This window comes from Lissotriton vulgaris, chromosome 7 (genome assembly GCF_964263255.1).
Source record: "Lissotriton vulgaris chromosome 7, aLisVul1.2, whole genome shotgun sequence".
In the NCBI taxonomy this organism is placed as follows: Eukaryota; Metazoa; Chordata; class Amphibia; order Caudata; family Salamandridae; genus Lissotriton; species Lissotriton vulgaris.
In genome coordinates this window covers 1,151,652,441-1,151,665,946 of record NC_141695.1, presented here as the reverse complement: position 1 = coordinate 1,151,665,946, position 13,506 = coordinate 1,151,652,441, and the positions used below count along the sequence as shown (strand labels likewise).

The 13,506-nt window shown below is 52.3% G+C and overlaps 1 long non-coding RNA gene across 1 annotated transcript in view; it reads right to left on the bottom strand.

Annotated features, from left to right (window-relative positions):
• The window catches only part of LOC147703060 (uncharacterized), a 60,168-nt gene extending 58,315 nt beyond the window's left edge, over nucleotides 1-1,853 (bottom strand). The window contains exon 1 of the long non-coding RNA XR_015297559.1: nucleotides 1,677-1,853. This is a non-coding gene — a long non-coding RNA (uncharacterized LOC147703060). The remainder of the gene's footprint in view (nucleotides 1-1,676) is intronic.
• Nucleotides 1,854-13,506: the final 11,653 nt, after the last annotated feature.

Here is a 13,506-nt window from a genome sequence, read left to right as displayed (position 1 = left end):
AAGCGTCTCCCGGAATCATGGCCCGAGCAGAAGCTGTTATCATATATGTTGCATCCGTGCAAAGGAAACGAATCGCAGTACGTCTCGTTGTTGTGAAGTTGCACGGACTTATGGACCCTCTGCGACAGGCTGCGTAGAACCCGCGTCTCAGTAAAAGTTCAATAAAGAGTTTAGAGTCCGTTGTATTACTCGAGCGCTGTCACTGTAAGTGTCGCTATTAATTGTGCGCATTCAACCGTCTCTGGCAGGGGTTGAATTTATGGCCATTGGGGCACGCTTGGGTTTGCAACATGTGCCTCAACCCACTGAGCTATGTACTCGCTAATCACTCCCTCTCCCCGCCCGACCCTTCCCCAGCAAAAAAATCTCAGGAAATCAGCATTTGGAAGATGCACGTACCATTAGCTCTGGGTAGGGGAGCACATAGCTCAAAGGTACGAAATAGTGGCCTCTAGGCACTTGCTGCAAGAAAAGGTGGGGGCCTACAGCTGCCTAGCATGGCTCTCTTCCTATCATCTTGCATTAGAGTGTTGGGGGGTGGCATAGCGCCTAGTAGACATATGTTTCACCTATAGACCTTGAACTAAGACTTCAACAGGTACCTTACAATGTCACGTTGTCTCCTCACTATTCAAGTTTCCTGTTCGGAGCCTGCTGTTTGTATTTCATTTTATTTGCGACCGGGGGGGGGAGGGGGGGGGCGTACCTAGACTGAGCTGAGTGAGCGAGTGAGCGAAGCGTCCGAGGCATTAGGTTTGACAGGGAGGGGTGAGGTCAAGTCTCAGCTCAGGCCAGACCTACATGTGATCTTTGGCACGCGTTTTGTCCTGGAGTACTTCGTTAAGTATGAGCATCTAAAAAAGGGGACGAGGAAAAGTCCAACTCTGTGACCAAATAAAAAAAAAAAAACTCTTTGGCCTCTTAGAGACTCGCTTACGTTTTTAAACCACAGCCCCACCATCACCCACTCTTAATTGACTGCTTGGAAGATAGTTTACATTTTCAAATGAAGTAGCATTGTGTGTGTAGTCTCTATGCAAATGCCAGTTACTGGTGGGGCTGTCTCAGCCATTCATCCTTCTAGGGTCGTATAATGTGAACCATGGTGCTGGGTAAAGCTTGCTCCCGCTACAACCTCCCGCTTTGTAATTAATAGATGTCTCTCTTACACAGTGAGTGCTGAGTGAGGTGAGATACACTGTCAGACACTTCCCGATTAAACCTGCGCCCTGCACGTCTGATGCAAAACAATCTACCTGCAGGTTTAAATCACCAGGTTGCACCCTTCAGCAGACCCTCGAGGCGTTCATGTCGGGGCATCAACCCACACGCATGTTCTGATAGGCGATTAAATAGACACCAGCGGGCCTGGTTTGTAGAAATGCCCCCTTGAAACGTAGGTGCTCTCTGCATGAGGTGCTATCTAGTAGCTACATTGAGAGTGGCAGACTCAAAAGCCCGAGTTTCAATCCTGGCTACCCACCCAAGCGCGTAGTGTGACATTAGGTAATAACTTACTATCGATGGGCCTCTGTTCTCGCAAAATATGAATGTGCCTAGAAACGGCTGCACGCTATTATGAAACTCGAAATTCATTGATGCTGAAACGCTCCTTGGGGCACATATGTAATGAATTATACCCAATCCCCCAAATCACCCACTTTTTATTTACATACCTCCAGCGTCACTTGGTGGCCTCTCTGCGCCTCATTTTTCTACTGGACCTCCCGAGGGGTGGCACCTCGTCGCCTCAAAACACGGACCGCCAAGTGGGAGGCTTAGTGTCAACTCTTGGGGTTTTGTAAAGCTAGTAGGCGGGGCGGAGAAGCGAGGGGCGTCTAAGGGGGGGTCCATCCCCCTCACTGGACACTCTTCAGTGGGCTCCGTTCCGAGACTGTGGGGAGAATTCTTTTTGTTTTACCTTATATGAGCTTTAAGGCGCGAAGCCAGGCCCTGCTGTCAAAGCCTCCGAGGCCGGCCATTGGCTGGGGGCGCCCGGGGCTGGGTCACGTGTCCAGCACCCCCCTCGCCTTGACCTGCGACAAGTTCAGCCCAGAGTGGGCCTTGCCCCCCTAAGGAAGGAGCGCTCTACGATTTTCATATTTCTTCTAAATTTGGAGATTTCAGACAATGCTGGAGGCTCGGCTTGGGATTCCAGACCTCCATGTGGAAGCTGTTAGAGTCTGAGAGAGCGGGAGCCGGGGCAGGGAGGGGGCTGGAGCCTGGGCCGGGAGAGGGAGGGACCCCCATTATCCCATCGTCGGTGGGATTTGTTCTGACAGCATGGAACAGCGTCTTTACAGGGCGGGTTAATAGCGCCTTGTAAAGGGAAGGGCACGTTCGTGGCCTGCCGATACCCCTGGGTTTAGGGGGGTGAATAGGGTTGTGGGGGAAGCAGGGGCAGGCCTCTGGTTACTGCAAGTTACTCTGCATGCCTGGGATGGATGTTGCGTGAACTAACACACCGAATGTTACTCATCAGAGCTCGTTTCCTTCTCCCGCGAGCGCCCGTCATCTGGGACAAGGGCAGCGGCTTGAGAACAGACCACACAAGGCCTACATTTCAGTACCTCAGTGACAGGCCTAGAGACGCCAGAGAGTTACTCGCAGCCCCTTCGAAAAAGACCTTGCATGTCAGAAAACGCACAGCATTTAAAAGATGGTCTTTGGGGCTGAGAAGGCCACAGGGATCTCTACAAGCCGAAGGTCCGAGGCAGACATGTTATTGAATCTGCCGCATCTTCATTGGCTAGTTTGGAAGTCACTCACCTTCCCTTTAGCCAGTCACCTCTGCTGTGATTGACTCTGTCCCATCCCAACTGACTGGCTTGGAAATCACTAAAGTTCCCTTTAGACCACTCACCTTTGCTAAAACACATTTTCTCAGAAATCCCACAGAGTATGAAGAAAGGTGACAGGATTTAAATGCATGTTACACAGCTTCCTATTTGGGGGCCCATAGCTGGTACTGTTTGTTTCATTTGTAATCCTGCCAGTGACCCACACAGCAGTATAACCACTTGCCCCATTGACTAGTGTTTTAGTCCATAGATTTAACTCAAAAGGAGACTCCCGGCATACGGGATTGGCAGGGACAGGATTCTGCATGTTGATATGACCCCTCAGTGCAAGGACCACATGGGACCTGCCAGTGTGACGTGGAAGAAGAGGGACTGCACTGCCCGGTGGCAATAGGAGCAGCCCCCTGACCAGAAAGGTTCAGAAGCAAGGCCCATTTCCCTAAAGCCTGCATGGAGGTTGTTCCGGTGAAGTGAGGATTGTGTAGTCCACTGGCCTAACCAAGCCTTTACCCCATGCTAACAAAATCTCACTTTTATGACGTTTCAGAAACAGGGTCCGTCTTGAACCTCCACCACCAGCTCCTTAGAACATTCCTGGACCCGTGAAGATGCCATCTGAAGAAGTAGGCCCTGTTGGAAGAGGCCCATGACTTCTGCTCGCGATGAAAAAGAAGACTTGGGGCGCGGTCTGCTTTTACCTTTGATCGGTGCTGGAGGGCATAATTCCACCTGCTGATCACAGATGATCAATGCCCTTTCCAATTCTGCCTTTCGCTAGTGGGTCCCTGTTTGGGACATGCAATCTCCAAGAAGGGATCTGTTACAGTAGGCCATCGGGGACAATGATTGTGGTGGGGGAAGGCGACCCTGGACAGTCCTCTGCACACACTCAGTATTTTTGACCCACCTGGAGCACAGGTGTGAGTGTTCACTCACAATCTGCCCCCAGTCCACTAGACACCAGGGATATGTTTATGTCAGTATTTTTGAGGGCAGTGGCCCCAATGACATGGGCCTGTGCTCCCCCACCTGTGCTCACTTAGTCTTTCTGCCCCCAAGAGGCAGATAGAGGTGCTTATCCAAATCTGCCCCCACATAGGGCAGTAAGCCAACTAAACACCAGGGATAGGTGAAGGGACAGTGTTTTTTGGGGGGCTTAGGGGTGTCAGCTGCCCAAATGACATGGAATAAGTGCTCAACCCATACCCTGGCTCAGGCCTCTCCAGGATGCGACCCTAGGGGGCAGAAAGCCAGCTAGAAACCAGGAATATGTGAAAGGCTGCGTTTATTAGGTAGGGGCTATAGCATAGGACTTTTCTCCCCCTTGCCCTGGGCCCAGTTATTCTTTCTGCCCCTGTGGGGCTTTTTGCAGTGATCACCCCCAATCTGTCCCCCATGGGTGGCAGAAAGCCATCTTGGGCCATTGCTCCTTCTTGCCCCGGGCCCAGTTACTCTTTTTGCTACTCCGGGGGTGGGGGATGTGGGTTTTCACCCCAATCTGACCTTCCCAGGACGGGCAGAGAGCTTGGGCATGGATCTGTGCTCCCCTCATTCCAGACCCAACAGTCTTCCTGCTCCGCATCAGATTTTGGTAGTTTACCCCAATCTGCCTCCAGTGGCAGAAAAGGGAAAATATGGTTCCAAGAAAAGAAGGAGCGAGGTGGGCTCTGGCCCAGGAATCAGGCAGTACTCCTACCCCAGAATGGGGGCATCAGTCTTTTTGCCACCTGTGGGTAGATTGGAGGAATTTATCTTCAATCTGCCCCCTGGGAGGCATAAAGCCCACTAGATACCAGGGATGTATTTTTTATTGTAGAAAAAAAATCTGGCTTGTGATTGGACAACCTTGGTGTAGGGCCTAGCCTCCATCCCTAGAATCTGAGCAGTTTTTCTGCCCACCTGGGGCGCAGACTGTCCCAATTCTCATGACAAACAAGAGGAAATCTTTATTTGTTAGGCCTGTAAATGGTCGCACTGTTCAGGTCCGTGCTCTGCAACCAGGGAAACCAACTAAGCTGAAACAGAGTGGTGTGCATTGTGTGGATCCCACAACCTTTTTTTCCCAAAAATGCCATATAAGCCTCAAACTTTGTCCAAAATCACACATTTTCCTTAATTATCCAGTGATGGAAAGTTCTGGAATCTGTGAGGGCTCAAAAATTTCCTACCACCTAGCATTCCACCACTTGTCCCGATAAAAACTGTACCCCACTTGTGTTGCTGACCCTAACACCTGCAGCACAAAAGTCCACAAAATGCAATATGGATAAATCAGCACTAGGGGTAGCAGTGGTATTTGGGCCTGAGCTTGAAGGCCAACCAGAGATACCTACCAAACCTAGACATTTCTGAAAAATAAACACCCACATTTTTATCAGGACAAAGTGGGGGAACGCTTGATCCCTTCTGGATGGAATTGTACGTCACAATAATGCAAAGAACTGCAAGATTTTAGGCAAAGGTTGAGGTTTACAGGAGATTTTGGGTAAGAAACCTTTAGGGGATCCACAATGGTTCACACCACCCTTGATTCTCCAGGGTGTCTAATTTTGAGAAATGTCTGGGTTTGATAGGTTTCCCATGGTGGCTGTGAAGCCTGGGCCCAAATACAGCTGCAATCCCCATTGCCAAAACAAGTCATTTGCTTGACAGGAATGTCACATTGTGTTTTGGGCACTTTCCTGTGGCGGGTATTAGGCACACACACACAACTGAAGTATCATTTTTAGGTCGAGCTTATAGTGGCAGCACGCATACGCTGCTTGCTTTGCGAGGTATGCAGTATTCATTATGGAGTGGAAGCTCAGCGGAAGCTCTGCCCATCTTTTTCATTGGCTTAGTTCCTAAATGCTGCCTTCTGATTGATTTTAGGCTTGTTAGTTCCTCCTCATGACGCCCATGTCGTCATTTGTATCCTTCCATGGCTACTGGCCCCTTTAGTACGAGTGTTGCACAGTATGTTTTATTTAGACTGTGAGCACTATTTGAGTCCTATTGTATTGCAAATGCTTGTTACCCTACTAGGCAGGACTATGTGCTCAGCCGATACAATGTCTGCCGCTCGCCGTCACTAAATATCCTTGTGCAGTCCCGCCCCCCCCCCCCCCTTCCCCACCACTAGCTCTGGCCCTTCGTAAACACAGAATTAACATACAGTAAAGACCCTTGTGAATGCGCTGTGTGTGTAAGTTGTAACCGCATTCTCCCATCCGAGGTCTGGCAGAGGGTTAGGAGCTCTGAGATGCCATGCGAGAACAGCCCTCCCTCTCGGCGGGCTTCACCCCGAAAGCCACGGTCAGCCCTGTGGCCGGAGCCCGCGGACACTTCATCTACCCCAGCTTGCCGCTGTTCAGGCAAGGCATGGAGGAACACCTGAAGGACTGGGGGGAAGAGGACAGGAGCACAGCCCACGGGGAGGGCACAGGCCGTTCCCCAAGATCGAGAAGTCAATGTGCCCCTCACCAACCTGAAGATGATGTTCGAGAAGGAAGAGGCAGGCCATCACAAGGTAAGGACGGTCTGTGCTGGGGGAATAACTTCCGAATGCGACCTGTGACCAGGCAGGTCGCTCCCTCTGCCACTGCGCTGACCCCCTGTGTGCCGCTGCTGCCTCTCCCTGCTCCGTGTTGTCTGCTGCCTCCCTGCAGACTGGTCTGTTCGCTTGTCTTACTGTTTTTCCCTGTTGACTGGTTTTGGCTCTTTCCCTCTTGCTCTTTTGTGCCCCTTGTTTTTTGTGCCCGCTGTGCCCGTCTTTCCTCCCCCTGCCCCCTCTTGCCTTCTGTGCCACCTTTTTCCCACCGCTCGCGTCCCCCATGGCCCCACCTCCTCGCTACCCATTGGCCGCCCGCTCCGGCCTCCCAGCTGCTCCTCCCTCCCTCTCCCCCTCATATGGAGGCCGCGCAGCGGCCGCACACTGCGTGCGAGCAGCTGGCGTGCCGAAAGTGCGCCAAAGGCAAGCCCGTCTGCGCCCGTCCGTGCCTGGACCACGCCCAGAGCCAGAATCCCTGGCCCCCACCGCACCCAGGGCACCCGACTGAGATACGACTCCGCCGCCCTCAATGCACTCAACGCCGGACGAACACCCGCCTGCTACCGAGCCACCCCGAAGCGAACCCATGGACCCTTCACATGTCAAGCCTGCAAATATACCTGCCTTTGAACCTGCAGACCTCCCACCAGATCACGCAACAACAACCACCTCAAGTGCATCCTCCTCAACACCCGCTCCGTCCACAAGCACGCCGAGGAACTTTGGGACCTCATCGACACAACAGCACCAGACGTCGCCTTCCTCACGGAAACCTGGATGAACGCCTCCTCGACCCCCGACATCGCCATAGCCATCCCGGACAGCTACAAGATCACCCGGAAGGACCGCATCAACCAGACAGGAGGAGGAATCGCCATCGTCTACAGGAACACCATCAACATCACGACTACCACCGAAGACACACTCTCCGCCGCCGAACACCTACACTTCCAGATTCACACCGACCCCAAGACCACTGTTAGAGGAACTCTCATCTACAGACCCCCGGGCCCACGCACACAATTCAGCGACACCATCGACAATTTCATCAGCCCGCATGCCCTAGCCTCACCAGAATACATCCTCCTTGGAGACCTGAACTTCCACCTGGAGAAAAACAGAGACAACAACACCAGCACCCTGCTTGACAACCTCAACAACCTCGGACTCAAGCAACTGGTGAACACCCCCACCTATATCGTGGCCACTCACTCGACCACATCTTCTCCCCCAGCAACCACGTATCCTTCAGCCACTCCGCCGGACTACACTGGACCGACCACAGAGACATCCACTTCACCTTCAAAAGAATACAGCCCACCACCGCCCGCAACAAACCCCCCGCAGGTGCTGGAGCAAAATCACCACAGACCAGCTCCACTCATCGCTGAGCCAGATCCCGCCAGCTGACACCGCCGACACCAACGACGCAGCCCACAACCTCGCACAGTGGATCACCAACTACGCCGACGACCTCGCACCAACGAAGAACGCCCCAAGCAGGACCGGCAACAGGAAAACTTCATGGTTCACAGACGCCCTCAAAGAATCTAAGAAATCCTGCAGATCCCTCGAAAAAACCTGCTGCCACAAATGAACCACAGAAAACATGACAGCCCTCAAGATCGCTACCTGCGAACACCACCAGCTGATCCAAACCACCAAAAGAACATCATTCAAAGAGCGACTAGACAACAACACCCACAACAGCAAGGAACTCTTCAACATCGTCAAAGTGCTCTCCAACCCCAGCGCCAGCAACAACGACATCACACCGTCACAAGAACTCTGCAACTCCCTCGCCACGTTCTTCCACCGAAAGATCGCAAATATACACAACAGCTTCGGACCCCAGACTCCGCCTCCAGTCAGCGAACCAGCACCCCCCACCACCACCCTCAGCGCCTGGACCCCCATCAGCACTGAAGACACCACCAACGTCATGAACTCCATCCACTCCGGCTCCCCCTCGGACCCTTGCCCCCATCATATCTTCAACAAAGCCGACATCATCATCGCACCCCATCTCTGGAACGTTATAAACAGCTCGTTCGCATCAGCCGCCTTCCCCGAGAGCTGGAAGCACGCAGAAATCAGAGCCCTGCTGAAAAAACCCACAGCAGACCCTAAAGACCTCAAGAACTTCAGCCCCATCTCTCTTCTCCCCTTCCTGGCCAAAGACATCGAGAAGACCGTCAATAAACAGCTGACTGCTTTCCTCGAGACAAACAACTTGCTCGACCCATCCCTGTCCGGATTTCGAGCCAACCACAGCACCGAGACTGCCCTCATCGCGGCCACCGACGCATCAGGACCCTGATGGACAACGGAGAAACAACCGCCCTCATCCTGCTGGACCTCTCAGCAGCCTTCGATACAGTATGCCATCGCACCCTAATAACCCGCCTCTTCAACACTGGGATCCAAGGAAATGCCCTGGACTGGATCACTTTATTCCTCTCCGACAGAACCCAGAGAGTCCGTCTTCCTCCCTTCCGCTCAGAAGCCACCGAGATCATCTGCTGCGTACCCCAAGGTTCCTTGCTCAGCCCAACCCTCTTCAATATCTACATGAGCCCCCTTGCCACCATCACACGCAAACACAACATCAACATCTTATCCTACGCCGATGACACCCAACTGATACTCTCCCTCACCAAAGACCCAGCCACCGCCAAAACCAACCTACAGGAAGGAATGAAAGACGTTGCAGAATGGATGAAGCTCAGCCGCCTGAAGCTGAACTCAGAGAAGACGGAGGTCCTCATCCTCGGACATTCCCCATCCGCCTGGGACGACACCTGGTGGCCCTTAGCACTGGGCTCCGCGCCGACACCATCGGACCACGCACGCAACCTGGGATTCATCCTGGACTCCTCCCTCACGATGACCAAATATGCCAACGCCGTCTCGTCATCATGTTTCAACACCCTGCACATGCTCCGAAAGATCTTCAGGTGGACCACTGCCAAACTTCAGAAACGACTACAACGCATACAAAATGCCTCCGCACGACTAATCCTCAACATCCCTCGCCACAGCCACATATCTGCCCACCTGAGAATCCTGCACTGGCTCCCCGTCGACAAGAGGATCACCATCAGGCTCCTCACCCACGCACACAAAGCGCTCCACGACATAGGCCCCGAATACCTCAACAACCACCTCTCGTTCTACACTCCCACCCGCCAGCTCTGATCCGCCAGCCTCGCTCTATCCACCGTCCCACGGATTCGCAGAACCACCGCCGGAGGAAGATCATTCTCATACCTGGCAGCCAAAACATGGAACTTCATCCCCGCACACCTACGAATAACCCAGGACCATCTCACCTTCAGGAAACACCTCAAAACCTGGCTTTTCGAGCAGTAGCAGCACCCTCCCTTCAGCGCCTTGAGACCCTCACGGGTGAGTAGCGCTCTCTATAAATGTTTGATTGATTGATCGATTGAATGTCCACAATGAAGAGAGACTGCACTGCCCGGTGGCAATAGGAGCAGTCCCCTGACCAGAAAGGTTCAGAAGCAAGGCCCATTTCCCTAAAGCCTGCATGGAGGTTGTTCTGGTGAAGTGAGTATTGTGCAGTCCACTGGCCTAACCAAGCCTTTACCCCATGCTAACAAAATCTCACTTTTCTGAAGTTTCAGAAACAGGGTCCGTCTTGAACCTCCACCACCAGCTCCTCAGAACATTCCTGGACCAGGGAAGACTCATACTAGACCTCCCCCGCCAAGCTCACATCTCCGGTCACCTGAAAGACCTCCACTGGCTCCCCGTCAACAAGAGAATAATGTTCCGCCTCCTCACCCACGCACACAAAGCCCTCTACGACCTAGGACCCGAATGCCTCAACACGTGCCTGTTCTTTTACACCCCCACCCGCCAACTGCGATCGTCCAATGAAGCCCTCGCCGCAATTCCATACATCCAAAGATCCACCATGGGGGAAGATCCTTCTCCTACTTAGCGACCAAAACCTGGAACTCTCCCCCCACCCACCTCCGCCTTACACAGAACCACCTCTCTTTCAGAAAGCAACTAAAAACTTGGATATTCGATAAGTAAACTACTCCCCCCCCCTCAAGCGCCTTGAGACCCCCTGGGTGAGTAGTGCGCTATACAAATGCTAAACTTGAACTTGAACTTGAACTTGAACATGCCATCAGAAGAAGAAAGCCCTGTTGGAAGAGGCCCATGACTTCTGCTTCTGATGAAAAAGAAGACTTGGGTCGCGGTCTGCTTTCACCTTTGATCGGTGCTGGAGGGCATAACTCCACCTGCTGATCAGAGATGATCAATGCCTTTTCCAATTCTGCCTTTTCGTAGTGGGTCCCTGTTTGGAATCACGCTTGACATGCAATCTCCAAGAAGGGATCTGTTACAGTATGCCATCAGGGACAATGATTGTGGTGGGGGAAGGCGGCTCTGGACAGTCCTCGGCACACACTCAGTATTTTTGACCCACCTGGAGCACAGGTGTGAGTGTTCACTCACAATCTGCCCCCAGTCCACTAGACACCAGGGATATGTTTATGTCAGTATTTTTGAGGGCAGTGGCCCCAATAACATGGGCCTATGCTTCCCCACCTGGGCTCACTTAGACTTTCTGCCACCAAGAGGTAGATAGAGGTGTTTATCCAAACATGCCCCCAGATAGGGCAGAAAGCCAACTAGACACTAGGGATAGGTGAAGGGACAGTGTTTTTTGGGGGGCATAGGGTTGTCAGTTGCCCAAATGGCATGGAATAGTGCTCAACCCATGCCCTGGCTCAGGCCCCTCCAGGATGCGCCCCTAGGGGGCAGAAAGCCAGCTAGAAACCAGGAATATGTGAAAGACTGTGTTTATTATGTAGGGGCTATAGCATGGGACTTTGCTCCCCCTTGCCCTGGGCAGAGTTATTCTTTCTGCCCCTGTGGGGCTTTTTGCAGTGATCACCCCCAATCTGTCCCCCATGGGTGGCAGAAAGCCATCTTGGGCCATTGCTCCTTCTTGCCCCAGGCCCAGTTTTTGCTACTCTGGGGGTGGGGGATGTGGGTTTTCACCCCAATCTGACCTTCCCAGGGCGGGCAGAGAGCTTGGTCATGGATCTGTGCTCCCCTCATTCCAGACCCAACAGTCTTCCTGCTCCCGCATCAGATTTTGGTAGTTTACCCCAATCTGCCTCCAGTGGCAGAAAAGGGAAAATATGGTTCCAAGAAAAGAAGGAGCGAGGTGGGCTCTGGCCCAGGAATCAGGCAGTACTCCTACCCCAGAATGGGGGCATCAGTCTTTTTGCCACCTGTGGGTAGATTGGAGAAATTTACCTTCAATCTGCCCCCTGGGAGGCATAAAGCCCACTAGATACCAGGGATGTATTTTTTTTGTAGAAAAAAACATCTGGCTTGTGAGAGTACAACCTTGGTGTAGGGCCTAGCCTCCATCCCTAGAATCTGAGCAGTTTTTCTGCCCACCTGGGGCGCAGACCGTCCCAATTCTCATGACAAACAAGAGGAAATCTTTATTTGTTAGGCCTGTAAATGGTTGCACTGTTCAGGTCCGTGCTCTGCAACCAGGGAAACCAACTAAGCTGAAACAGAGTGGTGTGCCTTGTGTGGATCCCACAACCTTTTTTCCCCAAAAATGCCATGCAAGCCTCAAACTTTGTCCAAAATCACACATTTTCCTTAATTATCCAGTGATGGAAAGTTCTGGAATCTGTGAGGACTCAAAAATTTCCTACCACCTAGCATTCCACCACTTGTCCCGATAAAAACTGTACCCCACTTGTGTTGCTGACCCTAACACCTGCAGCACAAAAGTCCACAAAATGCAATATGGATAAATCAGCACTAGGGGTAGCAGTGGTATTTGGGCCTGAGCTTGAAGGCCAACCAGAGATACCTACCAAACCTAGACATTTCTGAAAAATAAACACCCACATTTTTATCAGGACAAAGTGGGGGAACGCTTGATCCCTTCTGGATGGAATTGTACGTCACAATAATGCAAAGAACTGCAAGATTTTAGGCAAAGGTTGGGGTTTGCAGGAGATTTTGGGTAAGAAACCTTTAGGGGATCCACAATGGTTCACACCACCCTTGATTCTCCAGGGTGTCTAATTTTGAGAAATGTCTGGGTTTGATAGGTTTCCCATGGTGGCTGTGAAGCCTGGGCCCAAATACAGCTGCAATCCCCATTGCCAAAACAAGTCATTTGCTTGACAGGAATGTCACATTGTGTTTTGGGCAATTTCCTGTGGCGGGTATTAGGCACACACACACTACTGAAGTATCATTTTTAGGTCGAGCTTATAGTGGCAGCACGCATACGCTGCTTGCTTTGCGAGGTATACAGTATTCATTATGGAGTGGAAGCTCAGCGGAAGCTCTGCCCATCTTTTTCATTGGCTTAGTTCCTAAATGCTGCCTTCCGATTGATTTTAGGCTTGTTAGTTCCTCCTCATGACGCCCATGTCGTCATTTGTATCCTTCCATGGCTACTGGCCCCTTTACTAAGAGTGTTGCACAGTATGTTTTATTTAGACTTTGAGCACTATTTGAGTCCTATTGTATTGCAAATGCTTGTTACCCTACTAGGCAGGACTATGTGCTCAGCCGATACAATGTCTGCCGCTCGCCATAACTAAATATCCTTGTGCAGTCCCACCCCCCCCCCCCTTCCCCACCACTAGCTCCTGCCCTTCGTAAACACAGAATTAACATACAGTAAAGACCCTTGTGAATGCGCTGTGTGTGTAAGTTGTAACCGCATTGTCCCATCCGAGGTCTGGCAGAGGGTTAGGAGCTCTGAGATGCCCTGCGAGAACAGCCCTCCCTCTCGGCGGGCTTCACCCCGAAAGCCACGGTCAGCCCTGTGGCCGGAGCCCGCGGACACTTCATCTACCCCAGCTTGCCGCTGTTCAGCCAAGGCATGGAGGACCACCTGAAGGACTGGGGGGGAAGAGGACAGGAGCACAGCCCACGGGGAGGGCACAGGCCGTTCCCCAAGATCAAGAAGTCAATGTGCCCCTCACCAACCTGAAGATGATGTTCGAGAAGGAAGAGGCAGGCCATCACAAGGTAAGGAGGGTCTGTGCTGGGGGAATACCTTCCGAATGGGACCTGTGACCAGGCAGGTCGCTCCCTCTGCCACTGCGCTGACCCCCTGTGTGCCGCTGCTGCTTCTCCCTGCTCGTG